The following is a 16708-nucleotide window of genomic DNA, read 5'->3' as shown; positions in this document are numbered from 1 at the left end:
CGGGCAATCCTCCTGTTCTACCGGTGGCTCCAACCACAAACCCCGATAGTCCGCCCAGCGCTTCCATATCCTGTAATGTTTCCTTGGGCAGACTCGAGCCACAAAGATTGGCCGCTCCAGCCCCATACAGAAGTCTAGCCCCTTCTTCCACACCAGCACTGAGGGAGCCCGGGGATCTTCCCATGCCTTGGCCACATCTCTCTTGGCTGTGGTTATGCCTAGTAACAATATGTGCCTTTTATATGCGTTAACCCCCACCCCCTCTAGCACATGTAGTAGACCCAACTGTGGAGTACGAGGGAGATCCAATCCCAGGACCTCAGACATACAGTCCCACACATCTTTCCAGAACCTAACCAAGGAACTACAACTCCATACTGTGTGGATCAATGTCCCCACCTCCTGGGCGCAGCGGAGACAGTCCGGGGACGCAATCAGGCCTGCCCGCCACAGTCTCTCCCTTGTGAAGTAGAGCCTATGTAGGTATTTGAATTGAATGAGTCTCAGGCGCATCGCTATGGCCACACCTCTATGGGCCTCGAGTGCCTCCTGCCAATCTTCTTGCTCCAGTGTCCCCACATCCCTTTCCCAGGACTCCTGAAGTTTCTGCAGTGATGTGGAGCAGTGTGTAATTAAGGTCTGATATATGCGAGATATATTTTTATCCCCAAGGTCACCCATAAATACCTTTGCCTCTAGTGGGCTAAATTCGGGTAGGGAGTCAAGGCCCTCCAGGCTCGGTGTAATGGCGTGGCAGAATTGTAAATACTTAAAGAATTGGGACAGGGGCATGCCATGTTCCTCGCTTATATCTTGGAAGGATTTAAGGGCCGTCCCTGACATCACATTTCCCAGCGTCGAGATTCCTATATTGTCCCAGCCTCGGAAGCCCTGAAGGGACGCCAGTGCAGGCAGACGTCCATTATGCCACAGGGGAGTCTCCTCAGTTAATGTGCCCCACCATCCCATACGACGTAGGGCCTGCTTCTAAATTTGGAACACTACCTGGGTGGCCGGTGGCAACCTCTTCTGCAGTTGCGCCAAGTTTAGGACTGTATGAAGAGTGTAGGACCCCATAAGATGACGCTCCAAAGAATACGCCGGTTCCCCGCTGTCACCATACCACCATTCGTTCAGGACCATGAGATGGGAGGCTTGATAATACGACTGGATGTCAGAGGTTGCCAACCCACCAGAGTATGTGGACAAAAAACAAGCGCGCAGCGCAACCCGCACCTCACCTCCCGCCCAAAGAAACTGTCCCAACGCCGAGTCAACCTGTCGGAACCAGTGAAGTGGAATCGGGTAAGGGTGGTTCTGTAGCTGGCATAGCAGACGTGGGAGGGCCACCATCTTAAAGATGGCCGACCGACCATAGATAGTAAGGGGCATACGGGACTCATCAGTCCAAGGAAATACTTACTCTGGAGTGTCAAAGAAGTGGGTGCGAGACTGAAAGACCTCCCGCAGGCGGGCCGGATAGAGCAAGGCATAGGGGAGCTTAAGGTCGCGAAGGTGCGCCTTGGCCGCTGTAAATGATTGCCTCTGTTGTTGCACTAGTCTTGTATAGTCCGGAAAGATCAGGATCCTCTGATTTTCATAGAGGAGGGGTTCCTTCACCCTTGCCTGCTGTAGGATGGTATCACGGCCATGATAGTTCAATAGCTTGGCTATCACAGGCCGGGGAAAACTGGCGGCTTTTGCATGAGCGCCCTGTGCGCCCGCTCTATCACGATGCATCTCGATAGGGATTCAGGAGGGAGCTAGCTCTCTAGCCACTGGGCCAGGAATCTCTCGATGTTACCTTTCTCGCAGCCCTCCGAGAGCCCAACAAATCGCAGGTTATTCCGCTGGGCCCGCTCTTCCGCATCCTCTGCTCAGAGCGCTAGGCCCTTCTGGATAGTCTCCATGCTGGTGACTTTGCGCTTCAGGGCCGCCACGTCATCCTCCACTCCAGAGATTCTAGTTTCTGCCTCTGTGATGTGGGCCACAGAGCATTGCGCAAATCCTGGCACAATAGGGTAATGTCCGCTCCCACAGCACCTATTTTCGCATCCAACATATCCCTGGATTGGGTTATGGCTGCCACCAACGCTGCGTTGTGCAGCCCTGGGTTCTGGTGACCATCCGCAGCCCCGGCGCTTCCACTCGGTCCTGTGAACTTGTCAATGGGCCTATGTTTCATAGTCCCTCCACCGCTCCCTCCTCTTGTCATCGCTGACGGTAGCCGGGGACACTCACCGGGAGCCCAACTGCCTCGTCCACCATCACACCCTCCCCGACACCACCGGGCTGTCGATATGTGTTCAGACCCCATCACTGCTGCAGGTCAGGCGCCGGTAAGTCGGGCTAGCCGACTGGTTCCGTGCCCCGCTTCCTCCCTACCGGATCTCAAGCAGTAAGGCGGCCGCAATCCCTTCAGGCCACCTGCAGTATTCCAAAGTCACTCGCCAAATGTCACATGCCCATCAGCCATGCCTCGTTGTCACTCACGCCTCCACCGGTGCACCAGTCAATTCTCCGGTGTCTGGGGGCCCAATATGGCGATATAATCCCGGTCAGTCCTGGCACACCCCAGGGCCTTGGTCCACCCCTGTTGCACGCCCGGCGGTGTTGGCCCCACTCTAGGCCAGGTACACCCCTCATACTCGCTGAAGTCTCCTCCGAGGGCCGACCTGCCCCCCGATCTCCTGCCGCCCAACACCGCTTCTAAGGCTGCCACTCGGGGCGACGCCAAACTCCAGTTCCCGGCTTCACCACGTACCGCTAGGCCTCGCTGCTTAGGTGCCCCGGTACCGCCGCAGGAGAAGGGTCGGGCCTCCACCTCCGTAGCCCGCCACAAGTAGGAATCTCCCGGGGGCCCCAAATATCGCCTGAGCTCGCCAAGGGGCACCCGAGCCACCGGGCCTCACTCCGCTCTCAGCAGGCTGCCACCAGCACGCCAGGAGACACGAAACTCGAGGTCCTGGCTTCTCCTCACTCGCCAGGCCGCACACTGCCGCGCCTCTCCCCACGTTCACCAGGCACCCTGGAGCTCCGCAAACATCACCAGAAACTCGCCACCAGGTCCGGTCCACAAATCCTCTCCTCCGGGCAGCGGGGCGGTCCGGGGAAACAGGATATTTGCAGGATATGAAGCGGGCGGGACGGAGCTCCACTAAGCTGCGTCCGCCATGTTGGCCCGCGTAGCCACGCCCCCTCTTTAATTCTTTTATAGTTTAAACCATTAATGTAATTTAAATAAGGGGATTTTTAAAAAGTTTATGAAAAATGTAATGAAGGCTTCTAGAAGATCAACAAAGATGTGAAAAAAATCCTATCATTTTAAGAAACCCTCCTGATCATTTTAAATAGCTATTTCAACTTCTTAAAACTCACACATAGTGTTTCAAATGTTTTAGACATTTAAATGTCAATTCCAATTTCCTTAAAAACATTAAAAGATTGTAACCAATACCAGCTAAGAATAAAAGACTAGAACAAATTTCACAACGTTAAATTACCAATTACAACTGTTGAAAATTTCTAAACTTCTTTTACAAATCTTCAAAATAAGCTCAACTAATTTTAATTGTTCTTGATCATAAAAACACTCCAATTTGGACTGACTGTACAAGTTTCTGAAAAAATACAAAAAACCTACATACAATAAAATACTGCTAAAATATTTAGGGTATGTAAAGATAACCTAAAGAAACAATCGACCTAAGGCAAGGTCCATGGCCACACCAACAGGCCACCTCGGGAGGCTCTAGGGCGCTGGGGGAACATTTCGGGAGAACCCACAGGGTGGCTCGAACCATAAGATGCTCAGCACATGGGGACACCTTTGGTCCACTTCTCTTCAGGCTGTGGGGCTCAGGTGCAGTGATGTCTTTTGGTGTCGGAAATCGGTGCTGGAGTCTCTCGCGATAGGAGGGGGCTTGCATACAGAGACTGCAGGTGGCGACTGGAAGTCCAGTCTCGGCAAATCCAAGGGTGGGTTTAGCTCCTGTGGGTCTGGGGACTCCATCGGCACCATCACCTCCTTTGGAGTCAGGCTGTGGAGCACAGGTGCATAGGTATATTGAGGAGTCGGATGGTGGTGGTCAAAGACTCACTTCTTTGTCTTTGTTCTGCAGAAAAGGGACAAGCAGGACAGCAGGCCACTCTTGTTGTGGGTCTCAAAGTCCCAGAAATCCCTTGACGTGCAGGTCGGATTTCCTCTGCGTTGGTGTCCGGTCACAACAAACCTTGGTTGCTGCAGGTGGTCCAGTACCCCAGGTATTGGTGTTGTGCGGCTTTGACCTGTCCTGGCAGCCCCACACTTGGAGGGAGGACAGATCTGACCTGTAGCAGCACACCTACCTCTTCCTGGGCAGCTGCTGCATAGGTAATCCCCGTAGGCGGCAGGTCGGTGAACTAGGTCTTGCTTCTTTGGTTCCTGCGGCTGCACCGGAGTAGCTCCTGTACTCCAAGGGAGTTTCTTTGGCAATTGGCGATTGCCAATGTCCCCCAGTCTGGGGAAGCCTTGGGCAGCATATCAAAGGCAGCAGAGACGTGTTTGAACTTTTGGGAGCACCTTGTCACGCAGCCTGCAATGGAAGTCTGTATAAGTTTGGTGCTGGGTCTCTTAGAGTGGTACAAAATATGCTGCAGTTAGGGACCCTCTTTAGTACCTATGCCCTAGGTACCATACCACTTGCTAGGGACTTACAGAGGTGCTAAAGGCCTGCCCACTTGGGGATCAAGTGACCAATAGTCTTGTTTTGAGGAAAGAACACTGGCACTGGGGACCTTGTTACCAGGAACTCAGTGCACTATCAAGAACAAGAAAGAGGCTCCGATAAATCAGTAGAGAGTCTCCTAAAATATTCCAAGTTTAAAGTAAATAAAAAAGACTACCATGGAGTCTGCTCCCTAAGGGAATACAAGAATGTCTCTAAAATATTCTAAGCACTAGGTTAAAAAGCAATCCTTTCTAACAACATGTTTAATAGGAGGACAAGAAAAGTTCCAAAATATTTTAAATACAGAATCAATGAGAAGATTAACATAAAACAAAGGTGTTGCTCAATCCCCAGTTCCAAATGTCACATAGACCCATCTTGTATTGCACACTGATTGTATATGTGGTGAAAGAAATTAATTTGTATGTATTTCCGGTCCCTTCCTGCCTGGGATAGGACCTTGTGCGGGGTATTTCTTCTCTATTCTCTTTGACTTCTCCCATAAGTGTGTTGGTCAAATTAGTTATATGCACTATCATGGTCCTGTATTATGTTCCTCTTTTCCAGGCGGTCTAGTATCTGATATGGCCTCCAGGACCAACAAATATGTATCTCATATCATTTCCACTGTGGTGTCCCCAGTTTGTTTTTGCAGCTATATCAGTTTATCAGCTGTGGCAGCCGCCACCTTCCTCAGGTCTACCTCAGTCATACTTCCACCTTGGGAGCATCTGCTGACTTCAACGTAATGACTATATTCCACTCCAACTGGACCAGAGTCAGGTCTATACATTTGGTGAACTATTTAGTACTCTTAGCCCTAGACATTACGCTCAAAAGACAAAGTGTGGGTTTCAGTTCTACTGTGTTTCTGGTGATCTCCGACAAAAATAGTATACAACTTGTAGAATTTTCTAGACAGCAAGTGACTTTTTATAAAGAAATATTAATGACCTAGTTTAACCTATTCCAACGTTTAAAAACTTTTTGTTCAGTATGCAATGAGTACGTTTTTTTTAGCTTTTTCCACTTTCTTTAAAGCACAAGTTACTACTTGTGTAACGATATATCTGTAAGAGACATTAGTTAGTGATAGATTCCTTACCTTAGAATATCCCCAGGCGTCAGACTGGATCCGGAAAGTTTTGCGTAGCAGTACCCTTGCGCGTCGGTAGGCGTCGTCTGCGGCTCCGCATCCGTCGTCGGCGTCGTGGGCGCCGTGATGACGTCGTCGGAGTACTTAGACGCCGCCTCCGCGTGCTGACGTCAGTTCTTAGCCACAGCTTTTCCGCGCCAGAAGCGCAGAGCCATGACAAAAAAACGACACTGGTGCCAAGAAACTAGGGCTCTGAAAGGGGATGACCTTAACCCTAGATATCGGTTCGCAGAACGGGGAGGATGGGTGGGTCGGTAAGGAATCTATCACTAACTAATGTCTCTTACAGATATATCGTTACACAAGTAGTAACTTGTGCATCTGAAAGAGATACGTTAGTGATAGATTCCTTACCTTAGAATAGATACCCCAGCAATACCATCCCCGTGGTGGTGGGTCTGCGAACCAATACTTACACCAGAAAGTCCTGGAGAACGGAACGGCCGAAGTAGCCATCCCTCCGGACTGGACTGTCCAGGCAGTAGTGCCGTGCAAATGTGTGCAACGAGGCCCAAGTAGCTGCCTGGCAAATGTCCTGCAAGGGCACACCTCGACCCAAGGCAGTTGTAGTGGCCGTGGCTCGAGTGGAATGAGCCCTCAGCCCAACAGGGCCAAGGAGTAACACGCCTGGATGCACATGATAATCCATCGAGAGATGGTCCGTTTGTGCACCGCTTTCCCTTTCTTAGCGCTCGCGTACCCAACAAAGAGTTGATCATCCACCCGGAACTGGCGTGTGCGATCCAGATAGAACGAGAGCGCACGTTTTGGGTCCAGACGGTGGAGCCTCTCCTCCTCTCTCGAGGGGTGCGGAGGCGGAAAGAAGGTGGGCAATGTGATGGACTGCCCAATGTGGAAGGCCGTGACCACCTTAGGCAAGAAGGAGGGCCTTGTCCTCAAAACAACCTTGTCCGGATGGACTGAAAGGAAAGGAGGCTTACAAGATAGAGCCTGGAGCTCACTCACTCTCCTGGCAGAGGTGATGGCTACCAGCAAGGCAGTCTTCAAAGAAAGAAGGCAAAGAGGACAGTTGTGAAGTGGCTCGAAGGGAGCGCACATCAGAAATGTCAGAACCAGGTTCAAGTCCCACTGAGGCATCACGAAGGGAACAGGAGGAAAGGTATGAGTGATGCCCTTCAGGAATCTGTTTACGATAGGGGACTTGAACAAAGAAGGCTGGTCAGGCAGCCTCAGAAAGGCTGAAAGAGCCGAAAGATAGCCCTTGATAGTGCCCAGAGCAGAGCCCTGCTGGGCAAGAGAAAGAAGGAAGAGAAGAACCCCAGAGAGAGGGGCATTGAGGGGATCCACAGCCTTTGCTGTGCACCATGCCACAAATCTGTTCCACCTGCAGGCGTATACCGTCTTTGTGGAGGGACGCCTGGCTGCCAGAATGATGTTGCAAACCTCAGGAGGCAAGTCAAATGGCCTCAACTGTCGCCGCTCAATCTCCAAGCATGGAGGTGGAGACTGGACAGGTTCGGGTGGAGGACCGTCCCCTGCTGCTGCGACAGAAGGTCCTCCTGAAGAGGCAGACGAACCGGGGGATCGACTGACATACTGAGTAGCTCGGGATACCAGTACCTTCGTGCCCAGTCCGGAGCCACAAGGATGACTTGTGCCCGGTCGCGCTTGATCTTCTTCAGCACTCTGGGCAGAAGAGGTATAGGCGGAAAGGCGTACAACAGACCGCAGCTCCACTCGCGACGAAAAGCGTCTCCGAGCGAGTGCCGCCTTGGAAATTCCAACGCGCAGAACTGATGACATTGCACGTTCTCTTCGGTTGTGAATAGATCTAACCAAGGCTCTCCCCATCGCAGAAAGAGGCCTTGCGCCACGTCCGAGTTCAGACGCCATTCGTGATCCATCGAGCACCGACGGCTGAGTTCGTCCGCCCTGGCGTTCAGAAGAACCTGCCAGGTGTTGAACCACCAGAGTCACGCCCTGATGTTCCAGCCATTGCCAGAGACCCAGAGCCTCCTGGCAAAGGGTCCACGACCCCACTCCGCCCTGTTTGTTGCAGTACCACATGGCGGTGGTGTTGTCCGTGAACACCTGCACTGCACTCCCTCAGACAGACGGGAGGAATGCTTTCAGTGCCAGACGAATCGCCCGCAGCTCCAACAGATTGATATGGAGCCGGGACTCCGCCGGAGACCAGAGTCCTCTGATCTCCACCTCTCCCAAGTGGCCCCCTCAGCCCTGGAGGGACGCGTCCGTCACAATTACGTGCTCCGGTTAGGGAAGGGAGAGGGATCTGCCGTTGACCCAATCCCGGTCCGTGAGCCACCACTTCAGCTGTCTCGCAGTGCCCTCCGAGATCAGGACATGGTCGGACAGGTTGCCCCGGTGCTGGGCCCACTGAAACTTCAGGTCCCACTGCAGAGCCCGCATCCGCCACCGTGCGTGATGCACCAGAAGGATGCAGGAGGCCATCAGCCCCAGAAGCCGCAGCGTCAACCTGACCGAAACCCGGGATAACGGCCGGAAGATCGGAATCAGAGCCTATATATCCCGGACCCGCTGTTCGGGCGGGTAAACCCGAAACTGCGCCGAGTCGAGAACCGCTCCAATGAAAAGGAGCTTCTGAGAGGGGCACAGGTGTGACTTTGGCACATTGATGGAAAATCCCAGCAGGTGCAGGAGATCCGCCGTAGTCTGGAGGCGCCGGCGGCGTCGAGGCCGAAGCACCCGACGGCATCGGGGTCGTAGCCCCCGACCCACTAGGGCCCCCAGACGGGTTCACTGGGCCCGAAGGCGCCGCGGAACCCGTCGGAGGAGAAAGGGACCTCATGGCCATGAGGAAACGCTCGATCTCTTCCGGCGTCGCGTTCAGCCCAGGGGCCAGGGGGTATGGGGCCGAACGTGGCGCCCACGACTCTCGAGGAGCCGCGTGGGCGGTGTCACCCAAACCCCCGGCCGCATCGCGCGAGCGTCGGGGGGAGTCAGAAGAGCGATGATGTCTCTTCGACTTCTTATGCTTCTTACCTGACGACTTGGACCCGGAGGAGTGGCGCCGACTCCCGGAGCTGTGACGGCTCCGTGTCCGCGACCTGTCCCTCGACCTCCCGTGGGACCGGGACCGAGACCTCACACGGCGCGGGCCGACTGGTGGATCTCGAGTCGCCTGCGGGACCTCTCCCGCCTGGCATTCCTCGAAAGGGCCCGACAGTCGGAGCAGGCCTCGTCGTCATGGTCGACGCCCAAACACATCAGGCACAAGCGGTGGGGATCCGTGACCGACATGGTACGGTCGCACTCGTCGCAATGCTTGAAGCCGGGCATCCCTAACGGCACCGTCGGAGTCGTAAAGACTTCGAAATGGATCAAAAGATCACAAAAGTTTAGTCAAAAAGTGACCAGGGAACTGCTCTTTCCAGATCTGCGCTGGCTGGCGCGGAAAAAAGAAGAACTGACGTCAGCACGCGGAGGCGGCGTCTAAGTACTCCGACGACATCATCACGGCGCCGACGACGGACGCGGAGCCGCAGACGACGCCTACCGACGCGCAAAGGTACTGCTACGCAAAACTTTCCGGATCCAGTCTGACGCCTGGGGATATTCTAAGGTAAGGAATCTATCACTAACGTGTCTCTTTCAGTTAAAACTATACAAAATGTGTGTGTTTAATATTGGCCAATATTTTGTAACATAAAGCAAACAACACACAACAAAACAATCCTGATGCTAAATGATGAGTATATAAATTTTTTCATTGTTCAAAGCAGAACAATGTATACGTGAAGTAACAAAAACAAACCTCTGAGCAATCTGCATGATGCTGATGCTAAAGATTCAGTTAAGGCTAATTTTGACTGTGCAATATTTACTCGATCATGTTTTCTCTTTCAAATTATAGTGCGTAAACTGGTTTTAACAATTACTATTCTTAAGACTGATATTTTAATGCTGTAACATTTCAAAACCTGTACCTCATTAGAGGGAAAGACTAGTGGTTTGATTGCGGGCCTAACAGTAGCTGCCCACAAAGGTATCACAATAAACTGATAGCACACAATTGCTGACATCAGTGATCTGGAATGGAAGGCTTGTCCAAGACCTCAGTCTTATCTGCATACAACAATTATATATTCGAATATACATTTCTATATAATATTATACCTACACCACCGAGAAATACAATTGCATGCATTTGTGGATCTGTCTGTCTAGAACGTAGACAAGTAAAGCATGGGCCTATTCCACCACCCTCACAGTAAAACAGAAATTCCTGATGGATGAACATTAGGTTATCTACAGCCACCTAGGTAAACTCGAAATTCCTTTGAAAACACAATGAATGAGTAATGCAGCTTCCACTGCCTTCCATCTAGAGCGCACTCACCTCTATCATGCATCATAGTACAGTCACACCGCATTGGTCTGCTGTTTAAAGCAAAGAAAAATACCTTCACTTCATACCTATAGATGATCACTTTTCAGTTTCTCTGTGTACCTGCTTCTCTCTCAATAAATTACAGCTATTAAAATTTCCTAGCTTGTCAAGTTTGAAGCAATTGGTGGTCTCCTGTATGATATGTGAAAATTATGTTATGCAATACAGGCACAGGAGACGGAAGAATCTGATACTGTTATGTATACTACCAGAAGGAGGAGATGAGCAACAATGGGCGTTGCTCTTCGTACCAACCACAGGCTGCAGAAAAGGACTGCTGATCTTCATCACAGGACTCAGTTCTTTCTAGCTTGGCCAGTTCACTCTTTCGCATTTGGTTCCCTGTAACCAGGTTGCCTGCTGGAATGCCTCTGCAAGTAGTAATCTGAAGTTCACCTGAACCTCTCATGCAAAGGTTTTTCATGTACTGGTGGTTTTCCCTTCTTCCAAGTGACACAACATTACCTCAGTCTGCTGGAGTAACAATTGGAACAATTTCCTTCTCTTCGTCTATCTGGTCCTTCTGTTTGACCCCATTATCACACTTAAGACAACTACACACCTCCCTTGCCTCCTGCTGCATCACATTAGCCATGTAGGTTTTCCACAGAAGTGGGTCCAATCTATAGAACCATCCAACTTAGCATGTCATCGCTAGTTCAGACACTTCGCTTGGGTGCTTTAGTTTTTCAGAGGATCTTAAATTCTTTTAATCTCCCCAAATACACACTCCCCCAACCCTGATTTGAACGTCGCACCTACATCCTGCTGCTTGACTTCAGCCTTGCTTTGAGGTTTCTGGTCCCAGCACAATATGGTCCACAAATTTGCTTTATGCTCTAGGTTAGTTCAGTACAGAACAGCAAAGCACAGAGACTTCAATCAGTACTATTCAGCAGCAGCTGCCTGCATTCTTACTCACTGGAAGACTCACAGCTAACACGACAGAGGGTCTAAGGGAAGTTTCTATTTGTTGGGAAGTCCTCCATGGCTAAGGGGCACTGATAGGAGCTACCACAATCTCACAGAAGCAACATTGTTCCTTTTTCCTACTTTATCACAATGAAACACAACTTCCCATCCTTATCACCAGCGTTGTAAACCAAAGGTGCTTGGCATTCTTGAAACCTAGCTAAGCCTTCAAGCCTTAACTGTCTGCAGCAATAGCATCAATCCTGTGAAATATTTCATGGAGATAATGTCATTAACATATAAGTATGCCTACCAACACTACAGCTAAAGTAGAAAGAAATAAAATGGTTTAACACAGCATTTTATATGTTCCATACAGAGTGCAGCGATTGTATGATCTTCATAGGTGACATGGAGCATTCTGATCTCTGTTGATGGAGATCAGACTGTACCAAGCCAATGTAAAAACCTCGACAGTGTATGATGTTTATTTTTTAATTCTGTTAAGAGTTTCTGTAAAGAAGGTAAGTTGCAAACAGATGGTGTTAACATATTCTGATTTTCTCCTTTAGTCCTGCTAAACTGAAGTGAAAAATGAACTTCATATATACCTGCCCACATCTCATGCTAACTTGGTACATTCCAATCTGTTGACCTGTGAAGCACACAAAACGTAAACCAGAGCATAACAAAAATGATAACAGTCCTATCATTTTCCCAAGCATTTTTATAGCCCTTGCTGTGGATTAAAATAAAGGTTTACAAAGAGAAAAAAAGGGGTGTTAAGGTACAACACACATAGCAACGAGATCAAAATAAATAGAAGACCAAGGAAAAAACACCCTGCACACTAAATGAATTCTGTTAATAAAACAGAGAAATAATTCTAAATAGGATGTCATGTGTTGGTCCCACTGCTTATTTTTCCTCCCCCTCATTACCCTCTCCCCATTCTTAACTTCTGCAGTCTTGGAAATATGTGTTTGGCCCCAGAACTCGCTCCTTGCCATCACCTTGAACTGCTGCTTTGGAGGAACTGGCAGAACTGCCCACTAATCAGGCACCATGACCACAATTAAGAACAGTACATTGGGTCAAAAACATGGGGGTGCCAAAACATATCATATGTCATATGTCATGCTAGTGCAAGACACATAGGGAACACTGCAGTTGCTTGAACATCCATGAGTGTGGAAACAATTATATCTTTTAGGAAAAAGGTGAAATTTTAGACAACAGAAACATGGCATCCTTGTGGGCGAAAAAACATTTTAAAAAGGAAATATTCTGTGGTGCTTGTTGTCCCAACACAAAATTACAGAAATAAAACATGCACTGGCAAAGTCAATAGGTCTCACCTTTAAAATGTGAGTGTCAAGCTATCCAATGCTAGTTTCCTTTGGAATTCCAGTAAAGTTTAATTTACTGTTCCAGGATGTCAGACAGCCATTTTAGAACACAAATGTACATTTACAAAAAGTATGTGTAGGTGCACATAAACATAAAAGTGACTAGCCCAGTGGCATTGTGCAGCTCCTGTGCAAGCACAAAAAAATAATAATTAAAAAAATAATAATAATAATAAAGTGGAGGAATCAGGGAGAAATGGCAAGTGGGACACCAAGCAGCCTGGAACTAATATGAAGCTGCTGAGCCCTTGTAAAAGCAATTATTTAAAAAAAATATCAAAGTATCCATTTGGTTTTTATGCAAAAAAGGGGCAAAAAGAACTATGAGTAGTTCCTAAGTTTAGATAGAGAGCAGCTCCAATATAAAGCACCCTACAACACCAGCGATACTCTCAATCTGTTCACATCAAATGCCTGTTTTCCTAGCAAAGGTTTTAGAGATAGGGTTAGCACAGTGCCATCCATGCCAAGCTAGAAAGTGACAAAGTCTTTTACTATTTTCAAAGCACAGTCTCAAAGCAGAAGCTTAGCTAGAGCCATCTATGTCAAGCTGGAAAATAACAAACGCCTTTTACCACTCCAGGCACAGTATTACAGGTGTGGATTGGTAAAATACCACCCAAGCCAACCTGAAATTTTTAAAAGCAACCTCTGACACGTGTTTCGCTCATGATGAGCTCTTCAAAGAGGTATAGCATTGTCCAGACGTAAGGGAGCACCCAGTATAAGTCAGAACAATACCCTTTCCGATTGGAGTGCTGCATAAATTAAGCAAACAAAAAATGGAAGCAAGGAACTCTTGGTAGTTACAAAGTTTAGGAGGCACGCAACTAGTATATAAAGCACGAGACAACACCAGCGACACTCTGAATCTGCTCCCCTCAAATGTATGTTTTAAAAAAAAAAAGTAATGAAGGGTGGGCAAGGGCTTAAGGAACTGGGGATGTGAGCAGAAAGGGAGAGAATGAGGAAAGCCATGCCCCCTCTCCACCCCGGAAGTGCAAACAGATAAATTAGAAAACAGTTCCCAGATGTCAGCACTGGAAGGATAACACTAATCTAATGTAAACAAGCTATGCCCCAGGGAAATGAGAAACACAACAATAGTGAGTAAAGCCATGAAATCAGAAGCATATTACTGGGATAGACAATAAAGTCAGCTATTTTCAGTGTTTGTTTTATTTTAAAACTCTAGTGGGGATTGTGAAAACTGATTTTTTTTAAGTAAATGTCATTGTTGAAGCCCCACACATCAATTAATTTTACTTTGTTAAATCTGCTTGGATACCATGCTACCAAAGACCAATACTGTCCATTTTCTTAATCTTATAAAAATCCTGCTGAGTTCCCAATGCAGTGGCAAGCTGCAGAGAGTTGTCCTGTTTGCAAATAGAATCAGGACACCCAGTCCAAATTCGGTAGGTTTAATTGACAATAAATCTTCATTGCGGCGGTTACTCAACTTAACCAATTCTTACGCAAGTTCCTAGTCATTTCAGCAAGATCTGCCAGCTGTGGTAGTTTTATTACTTTGATCACTTTATTTGGGGTTGAGAAGTCCAGCCCCATTTTCCTAAAGCGTATGGATGTTAACTCTTCCAGTAGTAAACACTTTATTGTATTTGAAGTACTGCAATCACGGATATAATTAATTTTGGTAGTAATATGATGGACAAATAATGATTTCAAATAAAATGTGAACTGTCATTTACCGTGAGGTTTAGTTGCACATAGATCAAGCAGAGACCTGAGGTTTTGAATACCTATTATGTATACATCCAATACAATCTCATCACTATAGACAGATAACAATTATTCACTCACTTCTCCATTTGTCATGTTTAAACGTTTATAGAATGCCCTATGGCTCTTCCTCTGTATGTTTTAGCAAACCTTTTAGTGATTATATCAGCTTTTTGCTTCTTTGTAATGATATGCTGAGACCAAGTTAGCGTTTTATCAATAATTATTCCCAAATATTCATAACTATTTACTGTTTCAATTGGTACATTGCCAATAGCCTATGTACTTTGCTTACATTGAGTCCCAAAAGAACAGTACTTTAGGTTTTGAACAATTTACTGTAAGGCCATTCATTAGGTTGTATTTGTGTAATCGCAATAATTGATATTGACGGCCTTCATATGTCATTGAAAATATTACCAAGTCATCCGCATAAGCCAGATGGGTGACTGGTTTGCTTCCCCAGTTTCGGCGGAAGCCCTTCTATTGAGTTATAGTACCTAGCCATATTTTAGATATACAAGGAAAACAAAAGAGGCGCCAGAATGCAGCCCTGTTTTATACAATTCTAAGTTACCATCGTCCATGATAAAGACTTTTGATTATATAGTTTGATTTGCAGCCTGGTCTCTTGAAGTAACGAAGTTATGAAATAGAAGAGTGAATGATCAAATCCCCAGGACCGCAGTTTGTTCAACAAGCAATTTGATTTAATTTCTCAAATGTTGTGCTATTATATCTATAGCAGACGTGTAATTTAAGGTGTGTCAATTGCCTTCCGGGCTAATAATGGGAAGGCTGTAATGTTATCTATTGTTCAACAGCCTGCTTGAAAACGGGTTTGATTTAAAGTTATTCATTTTTTTCTTTTGCCCATGGTTCAAGCTTGCACAATAAATACTTTGTGAAGATCTTACCATCACACTCTAGAAGTGCAATAAGTCTATTTTTGGGACATTTTTTGCTCCCTTTCTATTTACTAGATAAATAATCGAACCTCTCCACGATGGAGGTATAATACTGGAAGACAGAACTTTAGAAAATAAATAATATAAACAAGAACTCCAAAGTGAAGGATGATGTTTCAAAATGTCAATTGGCAAGTTAATCAGGCAGGGTACCCAGGAGAGTCAGCACTGTATAATGAAGAAAACAATTTCTTCTTGGGATAATTTAATTATGTATTTAAGTGTGATACACTTTCATTTAATGATGTAGTGTAACTTGAATATAGATCTTGAACCTGAGCTTCCTATTTCCCAAAAGAGATGTAATAGCCATTTGGTATTTAAAGTGTGCCTGAACCATCACCAACCAGGGGCCAGATTATTTTCGATTGTTTTGAATTAATGGCATCAGTAAGTTTCATCCATGCTTCCTCTTGTTAGTTGCACTTTGTTTCTATCACTGTTTGTTTATACTGTTGTTTGGCATTTATAATTGAAATATCACATTCAAATAGGGATGGATTTCTCAAAACTTCATGATGGTTTGCTTGACTCTTAATTGCCCCATATACTGGTTTAGCCGTTGGCTTGCTAAATTACCTAGTTTTATAATTATGAAGCGTATTGACCGAAATTAAAGTTAAAATCTTAATCAGGTGACATTCCCAATCAGCAAGCCTGTTGGCTTTATGTTAAGTGTTTTTTTAAGTTCTAGACTTTTAATGATAAATTCTTGCTTACTCAGCAGCATTAATTTATGGGTCATATCTTCTTCCCATCTAATACTCTATTATTTTTTTATGTTTAGTTGTGACTAATGGTATCCTGACTTGGGATACATTAATTGTCCTTAATTTCTTATATTAATTGACCTTTTCCACCTCAAGAACAATAATACCTCAAGGCTCTAGATCAGCCCGTCTGGCCCAAACTTTAGAAGTGAAGTTTTCTGCTATCCAAATTGTTCGTGTGATATTACATTGTACAAGATTGGACTGTATCACCTGTACACCCTTCAAGACGCTGAAGCTAATATCTACGTTTCGGGAAATGACCAAGTAACTTTATTATATTTTGTTGATTTAAAATAGGTTATCCCTCTGCTTCATAAGTTGAATATTAATCAGTCAGTTAGTGGATATAAATCCAAATTAGCGGAGTTGAAGTTGCACCACCCGGTTACCGGTGATGTGATCTTCCAGTTGTCTCCTTTTCTTGGTAATAACAATTGTATATACAGCGTGGCTGGATCCTCATCCAATACCTTGGGCATATACCAGTTCAATTTATTAGAAGTGCTTTTTAGATTAAGCTCCTTAGACTCTAATAATAGCTCGACAGCATTATGAGTTAGTAGGGACGAGTGATTACAATATAAATTTCTGAATGTTCTTACTAAATCCACCAAACTCTCTGCTGTAGATCTTGTAGTGTTGGGT

General features: G+C 46.7%; 1 protein-coding gene across 3 annotated transcripts in view; it reads right to left on the bottom strand.

Annotated features, from left to right (window-relative positions):
- The window catches only part of UBE3B (ubiquitin protein ligase E3B), a 452538-nt gene that overhangs the window by 299227 nt on the left and 136603 nt on the right, over nucleotides 1-16708 (bottom strand). The gene's annotated exons all lie outside the window — the stretch shown is intronic.

This window comes from Lissotriton vulgaris, chromosome 11 (assembly GCF_964263255.1).
Source record: "Lissotriton vulgaris chromosome 11, aLisVul1.2, whole genome shotgun sequence".
NCBI lineage: Eukaryota > Metazoa > Chordata > Amphibia > Caudata > Salamandridae > Lissotriton > Lissotriton vulgaris.
This window is presented reverse-complemented; position numbering and strand designations above follow the sequence as displayed.